The sequence below is a fragment of the Ovis aries genome, chromosome 19 (genome assembly GCF_016772045.2).
Source record: "Ovis aries strain OAR_USU_Benz2616 breed Rambouillet chromosome 19, ARS-UI_Ramb_v3.0, whole genome shotgun sequence".
Lineage (NCBI taxonomy): Eukaryota > Metazoa > Chordata > Mammalia > Artiodactyla > Bovidae > Ovis > Ovis aries.
In genome coordinates, this window is record NC_056072.1 from 5,582,590 (window position 1) to 5,603,806 (window position 21,217).

Sequence of the window (21,217 nt, forward strand, 5' to 3'; positions counted from 1 at the left end):
CAGTTCTTCTGTGTATTCTTGACACATCTTCTTAATATCTTCTGCTTCTGTGAGGTCCATACCATTTCTGTCGTTTATCAAGCCCATCTTTGCATGAAATGTTCCCTTGGTGTCTCTAATTTTCTTGAAGAGATCTCTAGTCTTTCCCATTCTATTGTTTTCCTCTATTTCTTTGCATTGATCACTGAGGAAGGCTTTCTTATCTCTCCTTGCTATTCTTTGGAACTCTGCATTCAAATGGGTATATCGTTCTTTTTCTCCTTTGCCTTTCACTTCTCTTCTTTTCTCAGCTAGTTGTAAGGCCTCGTCAGACAACCATTTTGCCTTTTTGCATTTCTTTTTCTTGAAGATGGCCTTTATCACTGCCTTTGGTACAATGTCATGAACCTCCGTCCATGGTTCTTCAGGCACTCTGTCTATTAGATCTAATCCCTTGAATTAGAGACTCATTCATCTATAAAACAGGACTCAGGAATATTCCCCTAGTAGATTTGTTATATTAATTCAGACAACATATAAGGTTCTCAGCACATGCTAAATTCCCCCACATAATCAGTGGCTGTCACTGTGTTTCAGAGAAGAGTTAGAGCAAGAAGAGACTCTAAAGCGGGTAGGAGAGAGCCAGCCAAGTTTTTATCAACTGTCGTGTTCTCTATGCCCACCCAACAAAACTCAGCTTTCATACAGCACTCACTCATGTGTAGAAATCTAGTAACTGCCAGCAGAGGATGACTGTAGAGAGACTCTGGACAAACACCCTCGGTTAGGTCCCTAAACTTGAGTGCCTCAAAGGTGGATCGTCTACATCCACGTCATCACCAGGGGCCTCCTGGCCAGACCAGGTCATCTGTTACACAGCTCATCACTACTCACGTGGGTGAGCAATGAGGTCACTTTTCCCTTGGCATCCAGTCACCCTTAGCCAACCAGGCACTCCACCGTTGTCACTCTGGCCATGTCGGCGAGTAAGACCACAAGCTCTCACCTGTTGTAAGTGACAGGGATACTCAAGCAGAGACCGGGGCGAGAACACGAGTCCTCTGAATAACTCCCATGACAGCCCATCAGTCTCTGGCACAACTTCCCAGGTAGTTTAGGGGCTCTGCACTCATCTCCTGTTGCTGCTAACAAATTACTACAACTTAGTGGCTTTAAATGACACACTTATTCTCCTAGAATTCTTGAGTTCACAAGTTCAGAATGAGTCTTGCCATAGAGAATAGACTTATGGCAGGAGGGACAAGCAGGTAGGACTCATGGAGAGTCCTACATGGAAATATGTACACTAACGTGGAAAAGAGACAGCCAAACAGAATTTGCTGTGTGACTCTGTGACCTCAAACCAGGGCTCTGTGACAACCTAGAGGGGAGAGGTGGAGAGGTGGAGAGGGAGGCAGGCTCGAGAGGGTGGGATATATGTCTACCTACGAATGATCCATGCTGATGTATGGCAGAAACCAACATAATACCACAATTATCCTTCAATTGCCAATAAATAAAGGAAAAATGAGTCTTGCAAGGCTGAAATCAAAGTGTTCCCAGGACTGGCTCCCTGCAGAGGCTCGAGGGCGAGTCCATGCCTCGCCTCTTCCGGCTGCTCTGCCTGCTGTGCCACCGGCCTTGGGCTCACTCACGCCAGTCTCCACTTCCTGTTTCTCTTCTGCGTGAAATCTCTGCTATTTTTTTTTTTCGTACAGGATATTTTGATTACATTCAGGACCCACCTGTATAATCCATGGTATGAGAGCTGAAGAGTTGTTGCTTTTGACCTGTGGTGTTAGAGAAGTCTCTTGAGAGTCCCTTGGACTGCAAGGAGATCCAACCAGTCCATCCTAAAGGAAATCAGCCCTGAAGATTCACTGGAAGGACTGATGCTGAAGCTGAAGTTCCAATACTTTGGCTACCTGATGTGAAGAACTGACTCTTTGGAAAAGACCCTGATGTTGGGAAAGATTGAGAGCAGGAGAAGGGAATGACAGGATGAGATGGTTGGATGGCATCAGTGACTTGAGGGACATGAGTTTGAGCAAGCTCCAGGAGTTGGTGATGGACAGTGAGGCCTGACGTGCCACAGTCCATGGGGTCACAAAGAGTCAGATGTGACTGAACTGGACTGAACTCCCTTTCAAGACCCTTGATCACACCAGTCAAGTCCCTGTTGCCACATGAGGTGACATTTGCTGGTCCCAGGGGTCAGGATGTGGACATCTTAGTAGGGGGCTGCTATTACGGCTCCCTTCACACAAAAGCTGGCGTAATAAATTCATGGCTTAAAAGAATAGGAATCGTTAGAAATGGCAGTCTTCCTGATTGCTGACTTCACTACGTTTCATACACTCTTTAATTACTGAGGAGGAAATTGAGGAAACAGGGAACCTGGGAGAGAGAATCACAGAACCCTCAAAGGCAGGTAGATGACAGATAGACAGGTAGCCCCGGACCACGAGAGATCATGACCAGTGTTTGGATGTTTTGCTAAAAATAAATCACAGTGCTTGCTTCTCCCTCTAGTGAAGCCCCCGTCACAAATGTGTGTGCCTATGATCACATCCCCGGCTACCACACACGCACACACATACACACACATACACACTCACACACACATGCACACACACGCATACACACTCACATACACGCACACACACTCACAAACAATGCTTCTCTGAAGATAGTCTGCTTCCCTTTTCATTGTCGGGACACAGCTCTGCCTGTCAGCCCTGTAAGAAAGTGGCACCCCACCACTCCCACAGAGGCTGCAGCATGCGCACCCTTGCCCACGACTGCCTGCCTGCTGCAGTGCTCAGCACTAGGGACAAACAGCCCCATGGGTCGCTCTGCCATCTCCACCAAGCCATGGTGTAACGGCTGGAAGGACACAGAACGCCATCCCCACTTGAGACTTTCAAACCATTTGAAATAGATTCCTGGGACCAGGTAAATGGAAAGAGGTTATTAGCACAGAAAGGTATTTAAGAACAAAAGCAGAGGGGAAACTGTGTGATGTGTGCAGGGCCATGCAGATGTCCTAGTGTGTCTCAAGAGTAACAAAAATGACAAATTCAGAAGGACAACATGACTTGCAACCAATAAAACAGGCTTTTGTTTAGACAGTAGAGTCTCCCTGTTGCATGTTTAACACATACGATGACAGATTCAAAGACAGAGAACATAAGAGGCAAAAAACAATTTTCACAAGGTGATAATTCCCTCCATTCTTTCCAGTGAATGTGTCTTGGGGTGAATTCCCACTAAGCAGACGCCGAGATAAGGACTGGATGCATGTGGTTGGTTTGGAGGCGTTCCCAGGAAGCACTGGTAGGGGTAAGGAAGTGGGAAAGGGAAGAAAAGGCAGGGACAGGGGATGCACTCATGAGCAGGATATTTCCATACAGATGGTGCGCAGTCCCCTCAGGGCTCCTCAGGGGGATTGGGTAAGACCTTTCAGGGGTCTTTCACAAGGGGTGCAACAGTGGGGTATCTACACTGCAACATCCATCCAACTGGCAGAGAGTGGCTCTCTGGCATGGGATTCGAGACACACTCATCTCCCCCAGGACAGGCCGAGCTCCCCCATCAGAGGAAGCCCTCAGGCTGGGACTCACGGGTGTTTGTGACTAGGACTGTCAACTGTGAGCTCTGAGTGCACAGGTCAGTGAGAGACAGGAGATGCGCGCCATCTGCTCTCCTATCCTGATTCTTGTGTGGCTCGCATCCCCTGAGCATGCCAGCAGCTGAGTGTCACTCTGGTGTTGAAGGGAGGCACCTACCCTGAATGTAAAAACGCCCACTTTATCGGAGGCTCAACAGCAAACTGCCCCAGCTCCTGGCCATATGGCAAGAACCTTTGCATCTAGACCTTGAAGAAGACCTTGTAGCTTCAGCTTCCCTCTGCCGGGAGACATGATGAAAGGAAGTGAGGCGAGGGGGCAGATCGGAGGTGGTAGCAGATGAAAGGAAACGTCACTGCCAGTGCTGTTTTAAATAGGTTGATAAAGGAGATCTGAGGCTTTGCTTCTCTTAGTCTGTAGAGCAGTGCAGTTTGTACAGTAAGAAAAAATCCGAGAATGATATTACTAGCTATATAGCATGGGGTAGTTACTTTATCGTTTTACTTTTTTTTCGCCTTATCATGATCCTTTCTTACATGGTTATGGGAATTCCTTAAGCCAGGGTATATCCAAAGATATCACTGTGGGCATGCAATGCATTTCAACTCATTTCAAAACTGACATTTAGTGGGTAAACAAACATCATCCATGTATTATCTTGTGTCCTAAAAGCCAAAGGCAGATCTGGTTTAGAGCCCTGACATACTGCCTCCAAAATGTTCCCAGGGGGAATTGATCCTGCGATTTCCCTTGGCCAACGATACATGCTCTATATCTGGGACTGGATCCCAGGGCACAAAGGTATTCTAAACTCGGGGCAGTAGAACGGAGGGCTGCTTCTTAGCTGCTATGACTTGTGTGCTCTCAAGGCACTTGACATCAAACTCTCTGCCACCATCTGCTAAACACTCTGCACTTGGCCAGGCACAAGTGGGAAATGATGTGATTTTTTTTTTTCCCCCAAGTCATTCTCTTTGGCCATCATCTGTTGAATCTCCCTTCCTGTTGCTGACTTTGGACAGATTCTAAGCTTTTCAGTTGTTTGACCACTTAAAAAGTCCAATCTATTTTAAAACTTCTTATATTCAATCTGGCAAAAAAGGAATAGAGAAAGGTGACCACAGGTAGAGTTGTAAAGAAAGAGCAGTCGCAACAGAACCGTCTTGTGTCCCAGGCCTCTGACCAGGGCCCGGGGTCTCCTGTCTGGCACTAAGAGGGAGCACAGTGGAGGACAGGAAGTGGCAGAGAGTAGGGACAGTGTGGCTGAGACAAGGCGGGTTGCTCCTACCTGAAGCCTGTCATAACGGCTTGATGCTCAAAGTTAAGCCATTCTGCATCTCCCCCCTCGCCCAATCCTCCTCTAAACCCCAAATCTGGATTTTAGTTGCATACAGGGTCTCTCTACTTGGGTGTTTAATAGGAATCTAGACAAACAGGAAGCTAACCACCCTTTGTTTTTCTTTACCTGTGGCCTATATTCTGATTACTACTCCATTGCTGTCTCCCCGCCATTGCTTCTACCAGTGACAGAAGCTAGAAACTACTGGATCATTATTTTCCCTTTTCTCATCTGTTCAAAGTCCCTTTCATACTGTCAGAACCCAAAGCCTCTTGCTACTAAGGTATTCTTCCCTGACTGACATCCTCACGGATGAGTGGCAGAAAAGCAATCCAGCCACACTCCTGGCAGACTCACTTCTCCTTGCCACATCAAAGGCGGTCACATTCTGTGCCTGCCCTCTCTCTCCAGCTCGCAGTCTCGAATTCTCTTTTCTATCTCCTCAAAAAGACCCAGGGCAGCACACTCAGCACATACCCTACAGGCAGATACACCGGCCCACCTCACCCTCATAAAAGCCCCGTGAGAGGCGGTACACAGTGGTACTCCTGCTAAGCCAGCGACCTAGGACTTAACAGTTCTCTCTGCTTCCCCTAACCCAGTCTTCTGCTTTTACAGAATTAATGACAAGACTTGGGCGGACTGTGTGGCTAGCATACGGCTGAGGGAAAAAGACCAATTTAGGCTGCCATTTAAAATTTTATTTTTCAAAGCTGCATACAGAAAAATTCACTTCTCCAGGGAATATACAATTCTATGCCTTTTGCCAAATTCCTAGAATTGTATAGCAATCACCACAATCGAGGTGCCGGTTTCCTCACCTCCAAATATTCCTCCATACCTTCCCCCTACGCTCAAACACTCCCATCGTTTAAGCCCTGGCAACTACTAATTGGTCCTCTGATCCTCCCGTTTTATCTATTGTAGAATATCACGGAAATGAGATTGCATACAGTCTCACTTGGTGTCTACAGGAGATTGGTCCCAGGAGCCTCTGTGTGTGTGTGTGTTCAGTCACGTCCGACTCTCTGTGACCCCAGGGTCAGTAGCCAGCCAACCTACTCTGTCCATGGGATTTCTGGCAGCAATACTGGAGTGGGTTGCTATTCCCTCCTCCAGGGGATTTTCCCGACCCAGGGATTGAACCCACGTCTCTTGCATCTCCTGCATCGGCAGGCAGATTCTTTACCGCTGAGCTACCTGGGAAGCCCCGCAGGATGCTGGCAGATACCATATCTGTGGATGCTGAAAGCCCTCATGTACAATGATATCATACAGTGGGCACTTTGTGTCCATGAACAAAGAACCCCAATAGGGAGAACTGACCGCATCAGGCCTCTTCTACTCGGCGCAACACACATAAAGACTCATCCACACTTGCTTGTTCCGTGGAGCGCTCCTTTCTCTCGCCCAGCAGAATTCCACTGTATGAGGATACCAGTCTGTCACTCGCTTGCCAGCTGAAGGACCTCCAAGTCATTTCCAGTGTTTGACAATTACAAATAAAGCTTCTGTAATCATTCACATATATGTTTGGAGGGATAAACAGATCATATGGTGAGTATAAGTTTAACTTTACAAAACACTGTCAACTGCTCAAAAGATATATACACAGCCAGTAAAAATGTTTAAAAGAGATTTTCTTGGCAAAGCCTGGATTTCCTAATCTTGAAAAGTTTATACATGTATAATGTACTTCTCATATATGCATATATAATGTGTGTATTTGTGTGACCAGCCTACTTATAAAACTAACTCAGGGGTATAAATTGGCAGCTTGGAGACATTTTAAGGGCTTTATGAAACAGCTATATAACTGGACATGTCCAGTCTGTTGGGATGTCATAAAATGCAGAAGTTAAGTGTAGGAAGCCAAAGAAAGATTATGAAATGAGTCACTTAAGCTCTCTTAGTGAATAACCGAGCTTGATCATGATGGAATAAGTAGCAGCCCAGAATCGGCATCCCTGAGTTGTTCACAGAAGCCAAGGGCTCGCTCTGAGCACTCAGGGACACAGATGGGGAGGCCGGGTGAGCCCACTGTATACAAGGGAGAGCGAGTTGACCACGTGCCCTGCTGCCACTGAGTACACTGCCTGAGCCTAACCCAGGAACTCATAGAAAAATGCTGGCTCTGGTGAAATATCAACTTTCCTGTTTTCATTGTAAAATGAAATGAGAGGAAATGTGGGGAGAGAATTAAGACCAAAATATGGCTCCAAAATTAGGTTTGTGAATGTCCACCAAGAGGTGAATGACTGAGAAGCAGTAAAATATTCACAGAATGGATTACAACTTAGCAGTTTAAAAAAATTTATATATATATATATATATATATATATATATGAACTGTTTATTGTTAGAGACAATGACATGGATGAGTCTCAGAAAGTTTGCGGAGCAAAAGATTCCAGACACAGACAGTACCCGCTGTACACTCCTGACTTGAACCTCAGATGATGGGATCAAAAACAAGTTTCCTGGCCGGGACTGGAGGGGCATGGGGCTGGCTGCAAAGGGGCACAGGGCCACTTTCTGGTGTGATGTAAATGTGTGCCTTGACTGCGGTGCTGATTACACGAGTATGGTAGGGAAGGCGAATTTTTAATTCTACCCTCTCAGGGTCTTTTGACTGGCCCCGAGAATTATACTGATGTCAGAGACAGATTAACAGGAGAAAAGCAGACAAATTATTATAAATTTCACATGACATGGGAGCCCTTGTAAGAACTGGAGACCCAAAGAAATGGCAGAAACTACAGGATCTTTAGCAGGTTGAACAAGAGAGGCAAAGCGGAAAAGTAGCTGAACCATGTGGGGAAGCTAGGGGACAGTAAGAAAAATTTTCACAAGGTCTATTTCATAGAGGTCTCTTGGTCTCAGCTTCCCCTGCCAATAAGAACGTTACTCTCCTCGTCCTACAGAAGTGAGACAGGCTGGGATTCAGGACCCTTTGTTGCAGGGCTGCAACGCTTGCACCTGAACACAGCTCTCCTCATATCTCTCCGTACGCAACAGAACACAAAGAGACTGTATGGCACGAAGAGGAACTGCACGTATGCGCAGCTGGGGCAGATTCTGGACAAAAGACACAAGGAGACCAAAAAGCCCAACAGCCATTCTGAAGCGCCTGGAGCAAAAGCAGGGGGTTGGGAGCAAAAGCAGGGTACCGTGCAATCCCCCGCACACAACACCATCTAAGGCCTGGGTCAGGAAGACCCCCTGGAGGAGGGAATGGCCACCCACTCCAGTATTCTTGCCTGGAGAATTCCATGGATGGAGGAGTCTGGTGGGCTACAGTCCATGGGGTCACAAAGAGTTGGACACAACTGAAATGATTTAGCAAGGACGGGGCAAGCCATCTAAGCCACCCCTCCAGCCCGACCTCTGGACACCCCCCTCCCCTCACCCCACATAATGAACTAGCTTGCCTCCCCGTCAGGCAGCAAGTGAACAAGGGAACCTGTTACTTATTCTCACCCCTCTGCTGCAACAGGGGCCCCAGTAAAGCCTTGCCTGAATTTCTTGTCTGGTTTCTGATCAATTTCCATTGATTCAGGAGGACAAGAACCCTAGTTGCTAACAGAAGGACATCTTTCACATGGGAATTCTATCTCCTACTTTTGAGAAAAAGGAGGATCAGAGCGTTTTTCTTGTCTTTGCTGTTACTGAAGTGCCTTTAACTCCGTCCTTATGCCAAAGCGGCACATTTTGGGGTGGCATCTCCTGCCACTTTTCAGTGTAGGTGTATATTTGCCAAAATTCATTGAACTATGCACTTAAAATAGGTGCTTTTTAAATTCTATGTACCCCAGTATCGCAGTAAAATGTATTAGAATTTAAAAGGTTCATAGCACAAACAGCAAGAACAGTTATCACACGTTAACAGAATGAGCAGTTCCCTTATGGGGCACTGTGATTACGAAAGCGCTCCCTGTGGAGGTCTACATGGAGCAGCCGAGGGTGGCTGCTCCACATCACAACCGCACATCAGAATTATCCGGTGTCTTCCGTAAATTCAGACTTGATTGCGCTGGGGGCAGCCTAGGCCTGGAGACTTTCCGAAGTTCCCTGGGTGACTGCAGTGCGTAGCCAGGGGTGAGGGGGGGAGCGGAGGACACAGGTGGCCGACACCCCCTTCCCCGGCCCCGGCTCCTCGAGCAGAGAATAGAGATGTAGCCGAGCCGCTTGCCCTCCAGGCCGCCCAGGTGCTGCCTCTGATCAGGAAGGACCCTGAGCTCAAACCTTGCGGACTCAGATTTGGCCTTGCCCAGACGGTTCCCCCCATTTGGAGGTCCCTCTCACGCGTTCACCCGGGCACACGTGTTCACTCAGCTAATTCGCCAGACTCGCTGGTGCTGGAGGACAAGGTGAGTCCTTTCCGCTCCGTCACTGGGTGTAGGTATATGTTCATCCCTGCACAGAGGACAACTAGGTGGGACTGAGCGCCAGGAAATCATGCATTTTACCTTCTCAAAACGAGGGAGGAGATGGGAGAAACATCAGGGCAAAGAAATAGGCATAAACATTCAAAGAGTGATGCTATGCCTGCCTCTAAAAATGGAGGAAGGAGCTAATCCACACTGGGAATGGCTGGGCACCGCGTACTCTGCACACCAGGTACTCTGTAGGTATTATCCTGCTCACCCCACACTGTCCTTATTGAATACTCTGCACCAAAGGCCCATTTGGTGCTGCAGCCACTGAGGCTCAGCGGGGTCATTCACTTTGACCAAGGCCTGGTGGTAAGTGACAGAGCCATGCCTTAAGTCATTTCCTCCAAAACCTATGTGCACTCTTTCCACTATGCAACACTGCCTCTTATCTTGAAAACTCATAATCATAAGTGGTAGTGATAGTAATATTAAGAGTTTTCTATGTGCTAGGATTAAATCTAAGGTTCTAACTGCATCTATAATTCGAGAGCTGTATCTAGACCTATGTATATACCTAGATTGTTGTTGCTTAGTTGCTAAGCTGTGCAACCTCAGGGACTGTAGCCCACCAGGCTCCCCTGTCCATGGGATTTCCCAGGCAAGAATACTGGAATGGGTTGCCATTTCCTTCTCCAGGGGATCTTCCCAACCCAGAGATCAAATTCACACTTCCTGCACTGGCAGGCAGATTCTGTTACCACTGAGCCACCAGGGAAACTCTTACACTCAGATATGAGTGTGTGCTATGTCACTCCAGTCATGTCTGACTCTGTGTGATCCCATGGACCGTAGCCTGCCAGGCTCCTCTGTCCATGCAGACCTATAAAAAGCCACTTAGCATTAGGTAGATACTATTATTACCCTCTTTAAATATGATACAACTAAGGTACAATAAGGTTAAATAATTTTCTCAAGGGCGCGAGGCCACAAAAGATAGAAGTCATTTAATGACAATCCTTTGCTAAAAATTACCCGAATTGGCAAAACCAGCCAGAAAAAAAAGATAAGAGAATTTTGCTAACCTTGCTTTCAACCTCAATACTCAGTCCAACTAAGACTGTAAAATACTGGCTCTTTCCCTCAAATTTTGCAGACTTAAGACAGCCCATGTGCCTTCAGTGATTATGGTAGGCGGGAAGGCACTAGTCATGGCAAGCTCTGATTTGCAAGATCAATAAGAATATTATTACCCATGCTTGTAAAAAAGCATGGATTAGTAAGAAAGAAAAAGGTTTCTGACAGCTTCTGCAGCAAGAAAAGCAATGCATTAGGTCTGGTGAAAAGGGACTGAAGAAAGTGGTGCTTAGAAGCCAGGACTGAAACTGACGATGGAAAAGCAGGGCCTGCTCCTTAATCAGATCCACTTCCAAGCAGCAACCATGTATCTCGGCTCCCATTTCACCGACATATGCAAGTTCTGAGCTTGCTGAGCCCCGCAGGGCAAGTGCAAGCCTGGAAATGTGAACCGGGCCCAGCCCTGCCTCATACATCATCAGCACAGCTGTCAACAGAATTTCCAGCAAAGAACTTTTATTCATGAGGATACAGTCACAACTGGAAGAGAATCACAGAACTCCAAGAAGCTGCATTTTTACGCGCAGGTATTTATATGCACATATACTCAAGGCCGTGTTAGATCTAAGCTGGAAAACTTCCAGTGTCAAAGAAAGATGATTTGAATGATAACTGGTCCCATTTACCAACTTAAAATTTTTACGGGTTATGAGAAAGCATTTGCACTCGGGTTTAACAGTCACCCACGTTCACTCACATACTTTCAAACTGAGATCCAGACCTCATCTCAGTCTGAGGGTGTGGGTCTCAGGGGGCGCCTCCCTCCCCGTTTCCTCGGTGCTGGCTGGGCTTAGCTGTGTGTCTTCAGGAAGGAGAATTCCTGGGGCTTCTCCAGTGTGGCAGGGGTGAGCCTTCACCTCGCCCTGAGCTGCACCTCGTGGACAGATGAGGGCAATCAAACCATATCCCCTCCCTGGTAGCCAGCCTGGGAGTCCAGCTGTCACGTCACCAGGGAAATTCTACACTTCCTGGATTCCACTTTGCTAGATGTGATTGGTTTATTGAGTGCCTTTTCTCATCAGCGTGTAGACATAAAAAAGTTCTATTTTTTTCCCATCTCTACTTTTATCCCTGCTTTATCAAATCCACATTTTCTGTCTCTTAACAACATCTTGGGGAGATTCCAAACCATTTAGTCAATTTTCATTGTTAAAGGTGGTCTGAACCAGTCTTAAATTTCAATCTCGTGTGCAACTTCCAAGCTTGCCACCTCCCAGTCCGCACTGGATTTGTGGCTGAAGGCAGAGAGCGCATGTCTGGGCAGGGGTCGTGCTTCACACATTCAACCCCCGACCCTCCTAGGTTCTACCTCTCCCGAGCTTCCTGGATGGTAAAGCAGAAGGAGAAGGCGGGAAGAGGAGCAGAACACCATCGCCTCCCTGACCCCAGAGACCCACCTCCTCCTGTTGGCCGTGGCGGCTTCTCTGGCCTTCATGCTCTGGCCCTCAAGACAACGTGTCAGGCCTCCCCGTTCTTACAAACATGGGGGTGACTTCTCTGCAGAGCCGTGAGGTTTCTAACAACCCTGCAGTTCCCTGAAGTGGGGGTCCAGCAGCATCTCCACCCTCTTAGAGTGCCGCCCAAAGCCTCATGTCCTCTGCTGCCAGGGTCCCTCATGGGGCAGGCAGCCCTAGGCTGGTATATCAGGACACCAGGCTGAGTGCAGGTACCCTGTGTAACATCTCCTCTAAAACAGCTCCTCTCTGCCAAATGACAGAAGCACCGCCAGCTTCCCTGCCCCTTCCCTGGGCCTCTGGGCTCTGTGTCCCCTGCTTGGTGGGCACAGGGGCTCATCAGCAAGGCTACTGTCCAAGCAATAACCACCCGGGAATAAACATCTCTTTATCTTGCAGAGCAATACCTCCACCCTATACAAGTGAGCTCAAGAACTCAACACCTTCTTTGCTTTGGACAGAAAAACACAGCCCTCCTCCCTACTCTGTATGGAGAGAGGGGGACCCTCTCACTCCCCATGGCACCCCCTCCACAAGGCTGCCAGTGAAGACTGTCCACTCCCCAGGGGTCTCACTGTACGGACAAGAGGCGCAGAGGGGCTGGGTTACTAACACGCGAGTACAGAACGGTTCCTATCACGCTTTCACAAGCCCTGGGCTGAAGGTGTTGAGTCTGAGGCTGCCAGAAAGACGCAGGACTCCCAGTCAAATTTACATTTCAGATAAAGAACCAATTGTTTTTAGTGTAAGCATGCGCTAAGTATTGTATGGGACATGAATAATATTTTTAGTATAAGTATCTCAGGGTATGCCTCCACAGGACCCAAGCCCAGACATTCCCTTTCAACCAGGAGACAGAATAAATCAGAGCAAACAAAACACACTGAGGAAAGCCACTTCTCTACCCTTAGCCATTCCTGCTATGATTCCGCATTCAGGCACTGAGGTCAAACCACTCCACAAAAGTCCTAAAAAACGAAATCCAAAGCTTCCCCTTTTTGGAACGTTTATATGCACAGATTTTTTTCAGAAAGGAAAGGGCATTCTAATCCACTTACAGAAATTATGATAATTAGCTCCAAGAGGAACTTGAGAGTTTCAAAGTCATAATGTTGGCAGAAAGAACTGAAACACATGAGCGAACATCAGAATTGTAATTTTCTAGAGCAGTTAGATCATTGTGTAAGAGTACTGTGGGGAGGAGAGACACTTTCTCATTAGCAGGAAACTTCTAAGAATCCCAGGCTGTACTGAGTAAGCATTTTTAATGAAAAGGTCCAACTGAAATCCAAAGCATAGACAGTGAAGAATTTTTGCTTTAAATTTTTTATGTAAAAGGACCATATTCGGGCAACTAAGAGAGCCTCATTCTAGAAGGAGCTTCTTTGTGCCTGCAGGTAAGCTGGCATCTGCTCAGAGGGCATTGTGGGGGAGAGTGAGGAAGGTGGTCCCTTCACACTCTGATAACGAAGCCAACCAGCTCTCTGCTCACCTCCTGGATAAGCCAGAGTCTCAGGCTGGGTTCTGCAGCAGCATAGCCTGACATAGGGATTCTTGGGTGTGTGATTTAGTGAGGGAATGTTCTCAGGTGAAACCTGCATGGGAACGAGGGATGCAGGGTAAGGCAGATGAAAAGTCTAACAAAGATGTGGATTTTTTCAATCAATCCCACTGTGAACTCTGCAAAGATAAGCAGAGCTGTCCTGCCTGGCAGTAGGGGCCAGGCTGTTAGACCCTTGCTGGCAGTCACTGATCGCTATGGACGGCTGGGTAGGGGTGGAGACGGGCAGGGAGGTGCGCTCACCCACCATCTCTGGATGCGACAGCGGCAGCCAAGGAGAAACTATCTCCAAGGAAGGCGGGCAGCTGTGGGCCATGAGCAACCACCATCCACAGCAGCTGGGGTGGGCACGTCAGCCTCGTAAAGGGATGTAGAGGCACCAGGAGTCAGTTAATGCGGCGCTAAGTCACTTCAGTCATGTCTGACCGCAATACTATGGACTGTAGCCCACCAGGCTGCTCTGTCCATGGGGCTTCCCAGGCAAGAATACTGGAGTGGGTTGCCATCCCCTTCTCCACGGGATCTTCCCGACCCAGGGACTGAACCTGCATCTCTTCCATCTCATGTATTGGCAGGCAGGTTCTTCACCACGGGCACCACCTGGGAAGCCCAAAAGGTGGCCTCAATACCTTAATGACTCGGATCGAATGCCGCTGCAAGGTGACCTGTGGTCAGTAGTGTTCCAATCATTTCTAAAGAAGGAAGCCTAATCCTCAAATCTATTCCATTTTATAATTACCCACTGCTGGCACACAAATGAAAGAAAAGGATATATATTTTAATCTTTTGCAACTTAGCATTTCTGCCTTTATTAAAAGATGTATATCTCATTCTCTCCAAACTTCACATCCTCTGCCTGGAAACCCCCCACTCCCCACCCCAGGCTGCTGTGTCCTCTGCAGGGGTGTGCTCGTCTCTGGAGAAGCCAGACAAGGTGGGCTCCTAAAATCCCTAGTTCCCCAGCTCGGCTGAGGGACCAAGTCCCTGACAGCAGCGATGAGTGGTTTCCTCAGGGTTTTGCTATTTTGATGTTGAGATCTGGGAGAGTCCCTTCCAGCACTGAGGGGTTTACGTGGGGCATCAGAAGTCCCGGAGTTTGGTCCTCTGAGACCCGAGTTGAAGGTCAGTCTGAGCTCCCACGCCGGGGCCATCTCTGAGGACCAGCGAGGGGCATGCCCAGGTGCCACGTGCAGCCTCACTAGAACCACTGCAGTGTGGGCAACAGCAGCTGGGCAAGGGGGCCGTCGCAGGTGTGAGGCGGGGCGAGGGAGCCCAGGGAGGGCTGACCTCAGGAACGTTCCTGACGGACCGAACACCTCAGGCACACCCAGAAGGGTCAAGACAAATGCCACCTGGGCCATCCGAGTCCATCTAGAGACCTTTCAAACTAAATAACCACTCTACGAAGCACTGATTTGGAAGACTCGGCCAGCACTGCCTTCAGAACAGAACAGAAGGGGGTCCATTCCTCTGTCGTGGTCCCCTGAAGGACAGCGTGTCTGTTTGGCTCAGGTCTGTGTTAGAGGTTCTCCTGCTGCCCCCCTGCCCGCTGGGCTCTGTGCATGGAGAGCACGTTCATGGTAAGGACAGAGCCTGGAAGGGAGTCGAGGTGGGTGGCGGCTTATATTGGAAATGAATGGTGTTTGGAGCCTTTGAAGAGCAAAAGTATAAAACTGTTTATTGACCTACAGCTATCCTTGAAATGGAATATGATCTCCGGCAGAAAGTATAGAATAGAAAGTCCCCAATACTGCAGCTGCCTAGAGATGAAAGGATTATCTGGAGCTAAGAAGACTATTTCTTCATCCACAGTCTTAATGCTGAGTCTCCCACAGAATCTGGAAGAATACTATCTGCTTCTGGGCTTCAGAGATGGAGACAGAGATATTCGAGGGGAACAAAAATACCACCCCAAAGTGTATACCTTTCTTTTGGCTTTTTTTCCAAAAAATATTTACTTACTTGCTTAGCTGTGCTGAGTCTTAGTTGCAACATGAGGGATCTAGTTCCCTGACCAGGGATCAAACCTGGTCCCCCTGCATTGTGAGTACAAAGTTTTAACCACTGGACTACCAGGGAAGCCCCCAAGCTGCATCTCTGTGTTATGAGGATGATTTTAGGCTGATCTTCGGGCGGGGGGAGGAGAGCTGCGACAGGTCTTTGTTGTTGCTCGCAGCTTTTCTCTGTTTGCAGCAAGCAGTCACAGCTCCTCGTGGTGGTGTGCAGTCTTCTTGTTGGGGTGGCTTCCCTTGTTGTGGAGCACAGGCTCTAGGCTTCAGGAGTTTCAGCTTGCTTAGTTGCTCTGAGGCATGTGGGATCTTCCCGGACCGGGGATCGAACCGGTGTCCCTTACATTGCAAGGCAGATTCTTAACCACTGGCTAGGCTGATTATTTTTAAGAAACAGCAGACACAAGTGAAGTGCTGAAAACTGCATAGAAGTTACCCTTCAGTAAGAAACATTTGGGCTTCCCTGGTGGCTCAGTGGTAAAGAATCCACCTGCTAATGTAGGAGATGTGAATTCAATCCCTGAGTCAGAAAGATCCCTTGGGGAAGGAGGTGGCAATCCACTCCAGTATCCTAGCCTGGAAAATCTGTGCTCCAGGGAATCTGGTAGAACTCATCTTTAGATAGATACTTTGAGGATCTGATTTCATGATCACAGTCCTTGCATCTCTTCATATCTAGAAAATCACTAAATCCCTTCATGTTGACATCAGCTCTTACATACAGCAAAAAACATCTTGTAAAAGGGTATGATTGCACTGAACGCCCCCCCTCCACACACCAAACTCTTATATTTGACCTTCCCTGACTGCCTCTTAGATGGGGAAGCAGTGGAAACAGTGTCAGACTTTATTTTGGGGGGCTCCAAAATCACTGCAGATGGTGACTGCAGCCATGAAATTAAAAGATGCTTACTCCTTAGAAGGAAAGTTATGACCAACCTAGATAGCATATTCAAAAGCAGAGACATTACTTTGCCAACAAAGGTCCATCTAGTCAAGGCTATGGTCATGTTTGGATGTGAGAGTTGGACTGTGAAGAAGACTGAGCGCCGAAGAATTGATGCTTTTGAACTGTGGTGTTGGAGAAGACTCTTGAGAGTCCCTTGGACTGCAAGGAGATCCAACCAGTCCATTCTAAAGAAGATCAGCCGTGGGTGTTTGGAAGGACTGATGCTAAAGCTGAAGCTCGAGTACTTTGGCCACCTCATGCGAAGAGTTGACTCATTGGAAAAGTTTCTGATGCTGGGAGGGATTGGGGGCAGGAGGAGAAGGGGACGACAGAGGATGAGATGGCTGGATGGAATCACCGACTCAATGGATGTGAGTCTGAGTGAACTCCGGGAGTTGGTGATGGACAGGGAGGCCTGGCGTGCCGCGATTCATGGGGTCACAAAGAGTCAGACACGACTGAGTGACTGAACTGAACTGAACTGACTGCCTCTTTGGAGCAGTTGCTCAGGGCTATCTGAGGTGCTCTCTCCCAGGCTGCAGTCCTCATTTTGCCTTAAATAAAACTCAATTCACAACTCTCACATGGTGCATCTTTCTTGGTCAACAGCAGGAAATAAAACCTCCCATGTGGAAGGCACCCTCCCTGTCACCAGAGGTAGGATTCAGGGCTAAAAGGCCGTATAAACAAACTCTGTCACTTCTTTATCAGTTTACTACTCCAAACCTGAACGTTTTTATCCTGTCAATTCCTCACTGGTTGTTTCTTTATCTAAAAAGTATAAAAGCTGCCTGCCTTGGTCACTTCTTCAGACCTTATATTGCTGGAGCGGGGAGGGATTCAGCCAAGTTCAGTCATTTTCATTATAAAATTAAATTTAAATTTGCTTTCTCCTGATGATTTCCCTTTTATTACTGGGTGGTGGGGAGATGACTCAGCCAAGAACCTAGAAGAGTCAAAGGAAAATCCATTTTCCTCCCTCACAGCATCATTTTCTGAGCATGCTGGGGTGCTCACCCCACTCCGTGACAGCCACTGCTAGGCATTGTCTCCTCAGGTCCTTGAAATGCCTGCACAAAGGAAGCACTCTAATAACTGAGGAAGTGAGGCTCGGGAGATTATCAAACTCAAGGCCATTTCCCTGAGAAACAGAACTAAGAACCCTGTTCAGTCTGAGCCCTGCCTGAGCTCTTCACCACTGGGTCTTCTAATGAAAGCAAAGTACACTCTGGACTGTGGGCTTCTCTGCTGACTCAGACTGTAAAGGATCTGCCTGCAATGCCAGAGACTTAGGCTCGATCCCTGGGTGAGGAAGATCCCCCAGAGGAGGGCATGGCGACCCACTCCAGTATTCTTGCCTGGAGAATCCCATGGAGACAGGAGTCTGGTGGGCTACAGTCTATGAGGTTGCAGAGTTGGACACAACTGAGCGACTAACACTTTCACTCTTTTTTTTTTTTTCCCAAGAAAGTCTGATTTATTTAATATTGCATAGATTTACTGAGGGAATTTCAGCTAAATGTATCGCAGTTTTTTTCACACTCTAGATTGGGGCTTTCCCATTGGCTCAGAGACAAAGAATCCACTTGCCAATGCAGGAGACGTGGTTCGATCCCTGGGTTGGGAAGATCCCCTGGAGGAGGGGGATGTGCTGTATTCTTGCCTGAAGAATCCCAGTGAGAGAGGAGCCTGGTGGGCTGCAACCCATAGGTCAGAAAGTCAGACATGGCTGAAGCGACTGAGCATGCGAGCACATTCTACCCTGCAGCCACCATTCAATGGGCACTCATCATAGCTGCTAGCATTTCCAGGCACTGTGTTCCTCAGGCATCAGCCTGTTACCCCTGCTGCTCATAGCTGAGGGCGGAGGGCCCACAAAGCTGCCACCATTGACTCATCCAGTGCTTTGACCTTCGTAGCTGGTCAGCCGCTAAATAGATTCTTCATCAAAGGGACTCATCATCCCCCTTTTCCCCCGCATTTCCCCTCCACTCTGGGTTCAGTGTTGCCTCCTATTTGGGTCACAGCGACATTCTCCCTACAGGTTTCTCTGACTCAGCTCTGTCCTTCCTCATCCAATCTGCCTGCTCCCTGGCAGACTTGGCTTCCAAAAGCAGTACGTCCTGCTCAAACATACCGCAGGCAGCTCTCTGATCCCCAGTGACCTAGGCCTCGGCTCACAGAACCAAAGTCCAGCCCTAGTTTGTACCCTTTCCGTCACCTGCCTCCCCTGCACAACTGGCCACCTTCACCTGTGTCGTCATCCCCTCCACAGGCTGTTACTTAAATCACATCCAAATGTCTGGGTCAAGTTCAAGTCTCACTTCACCCTTGAACACTGGACTTGAAGACAAACCACCAACCCTGATGTTACTGTAGATACCATGGCTGCTTTTGTTTGAATTACAGCCAAAAGGAAAGGCTCAGACAAGGATCTGAAGGCAAATACAGTATTTAAAAGCTACAGGAAAGGCTATAGGGAGGTGGAAAAGAGGGGCAGGGAGGAAGAGCAGCCAACGAAAGGTGCAGATCAAGCCGGTCACCATCGGAGCAGCTGGAGCTCAGCCCTGCGGGGATGGGCTAGCCAGGACAGGACACACACCTCACTTATTCCACCCAGGGGGAGGGAGCTGGTGCACTGATACACCAACTGGAGAGTCCAGTCACTGCTGGAGAGCCGCTCCGCCTGCAGCTGACGCCCCAGCACCTCCAGCCTATGAGCAAGGCCAGTGGCAAGAGAAAGCTCCATAGGAAAGCAATGCAGGTGCCGGAAGCTAGAAACCCAACGTGAATGTCCCGATATGGACGGGGCGTGGCCGACATGTGCTGCAACAGCCACAGACAGTTCATCACTCAAACCAGGGCAATCAGGAGAGTGAAAGGCAGTACCATCAGTAACCTTTCTGGGAAACAGGCGAGATTCAAGATGACCTGGGCAAATTACTATGCATGAGCTTGCATTTGTAGCTGTGGCTTTTGTATCAAGCTGATATGACTCTACAGAGTGCCTTCCACGTGGTCCAGCTCTGTGCTCGTCACTGAACCGAGTAAGGTGCTTAAAATAAAGGAGATGCTCAGAAAACGCTGGACTGCTGGACCCAGGATGAGGTGGCCACCACAAATTCACAAATAGCCTGCTATTCCAAGGGCATCGGCTTTAAAGTCAGACAATCCTGAGTTGAAACCCAAACCCCACTGATTCACTGCTAAACCCCGGTGTAGATATGACATCTCAAGAGTTGGGGTGATGGTGATGATATCTGCCTTGTACAACTGTCAAGTATCAGAAAAGACCTATGCAAAAGCAAGTCAAACTGCAGCAAACTGAACCTCAATTTCGTTATTATTCCACAAGCTAATAATGATAATATTGATGATCAGTTTGATCATTATCCTTCAGGCTAGTACTCAGCACTGGTTTTGTGTCTGTCTCAGCTCAGCGTTTTATTTTCTCCTCTGTGGCTGTGGATCATTTTCACAAAGCAGATGAGTTGAGCCTTTGTGAAATGCACTTCCATTCACAGGGACAAGGAGGCTGAAATTGGCTGGACACTCTCTAAGTCAGAAGTGGATATGAATTTGAAAAGGGAGAATTTAAGAGGATAAGATTTGGCATGAGCTGTTAGCTGAGCTGATCAAAATCAGAATCTCCAGATTAAGCTTCACTGTTTCTCACACTTTAAAAGGCTATGAATTAAGAGGAAAGTGATAGTAGAAAGACACTCGGCTTTTCAAAAAGAAACGTCTAACACCCTAAAAGTAAAAGTAAACAAACCTGCCTTAAGCTTCTGAGTCATGTCCCTGGCTTACTCATCACTATTGCCTTTATTGTCCACTGGGAAGATTTTCTTTGTCTTTATATAACAAGAAAAATGGGGTAGACAGAAGGGAGAACTTATAAACCCAATTACTGTCCCTCTGCAATTTGGAATCATAATTTTTCACTTTGTGAAGAAGCTTAAAAACACCAGGTTCACTGTAAAGTTAGAAATGGGCAGGGAGGAATATAAGGCAAAATGGAGAAACACACTCTCATCCTGCACAGGCTTCTGGCACATCCGTGTGTCAGAGACACTATGATTTCTTTTAACTTATTTATTTTATCAACATAATACATGCACATAATTTTCAAAAGTTAGTGATAACAGTACTAAAAATTTGTGACAAAATACAGCAATAACATGCACGACTATTCCCTGTCCGAAAGGCTCATTCTCCAACCAGTAACTAATTTCAGTAAATTCAGATACTACTTCTGGAATTTACTTCCACATTTCTAAATAATATGAATAAATAAAGAAGAATGAAGAAATGGTTAGTTCCCCTATATCCCTTCTCCCATTCTTCCATAGGAATACATATGCCAACTTCTAGCTGAGGTCAAGTTCTAGAATAAAAATATATATTTTCAAGCTCCCCTATACATGGTTGTGCAATTAAATCTGAGCTAAAGGGATGTGAGTAAAGCATTACATGTAACTCTCAGGAATCTTCCTTAAAAGACAATTGAAACATATACTTTGACTTCTTCATTCTTTCTTCCTTCTTGATAAATGGAATGCAGACATAATGAGCCATACTAAATCATGAGGTTAACTTGGGAATGAAATTCTGCCCTGTCAGAACAACAGAACAAACAGAAGGAGAATGGGTCCCTGAGGTTTTAGGGAGCAAGGCTGTCACCTGAAACGTGACAGCTACATTAGGAGAGAAATGAAAACTTTTGCCTAATGCAACAAAAAAACCTAACAACCCAACTGAAAAATGGGCAGAAGACCTAAACAGAC

The 21,217-nt window shown here is 47.4% G+C and overlaps 1 non-coding gene across 1 annotated transcript; it reads right to left on the bottom strand.

The window, feature by feature from the left end:
• Positions 1-15,478: 15,478 nt before the first annotated feature.
• Positions 15,479-15,551, bottom strand: TRNAV-CAC (transfer RNA valine (anticodon CAC)). The gene has a single exon. It is a non-coding gene; the product is annotated as a tRNA-Val (tRNA).
• Positions 15,552-21,217: the final 5,666 nt, after the last annotated feature.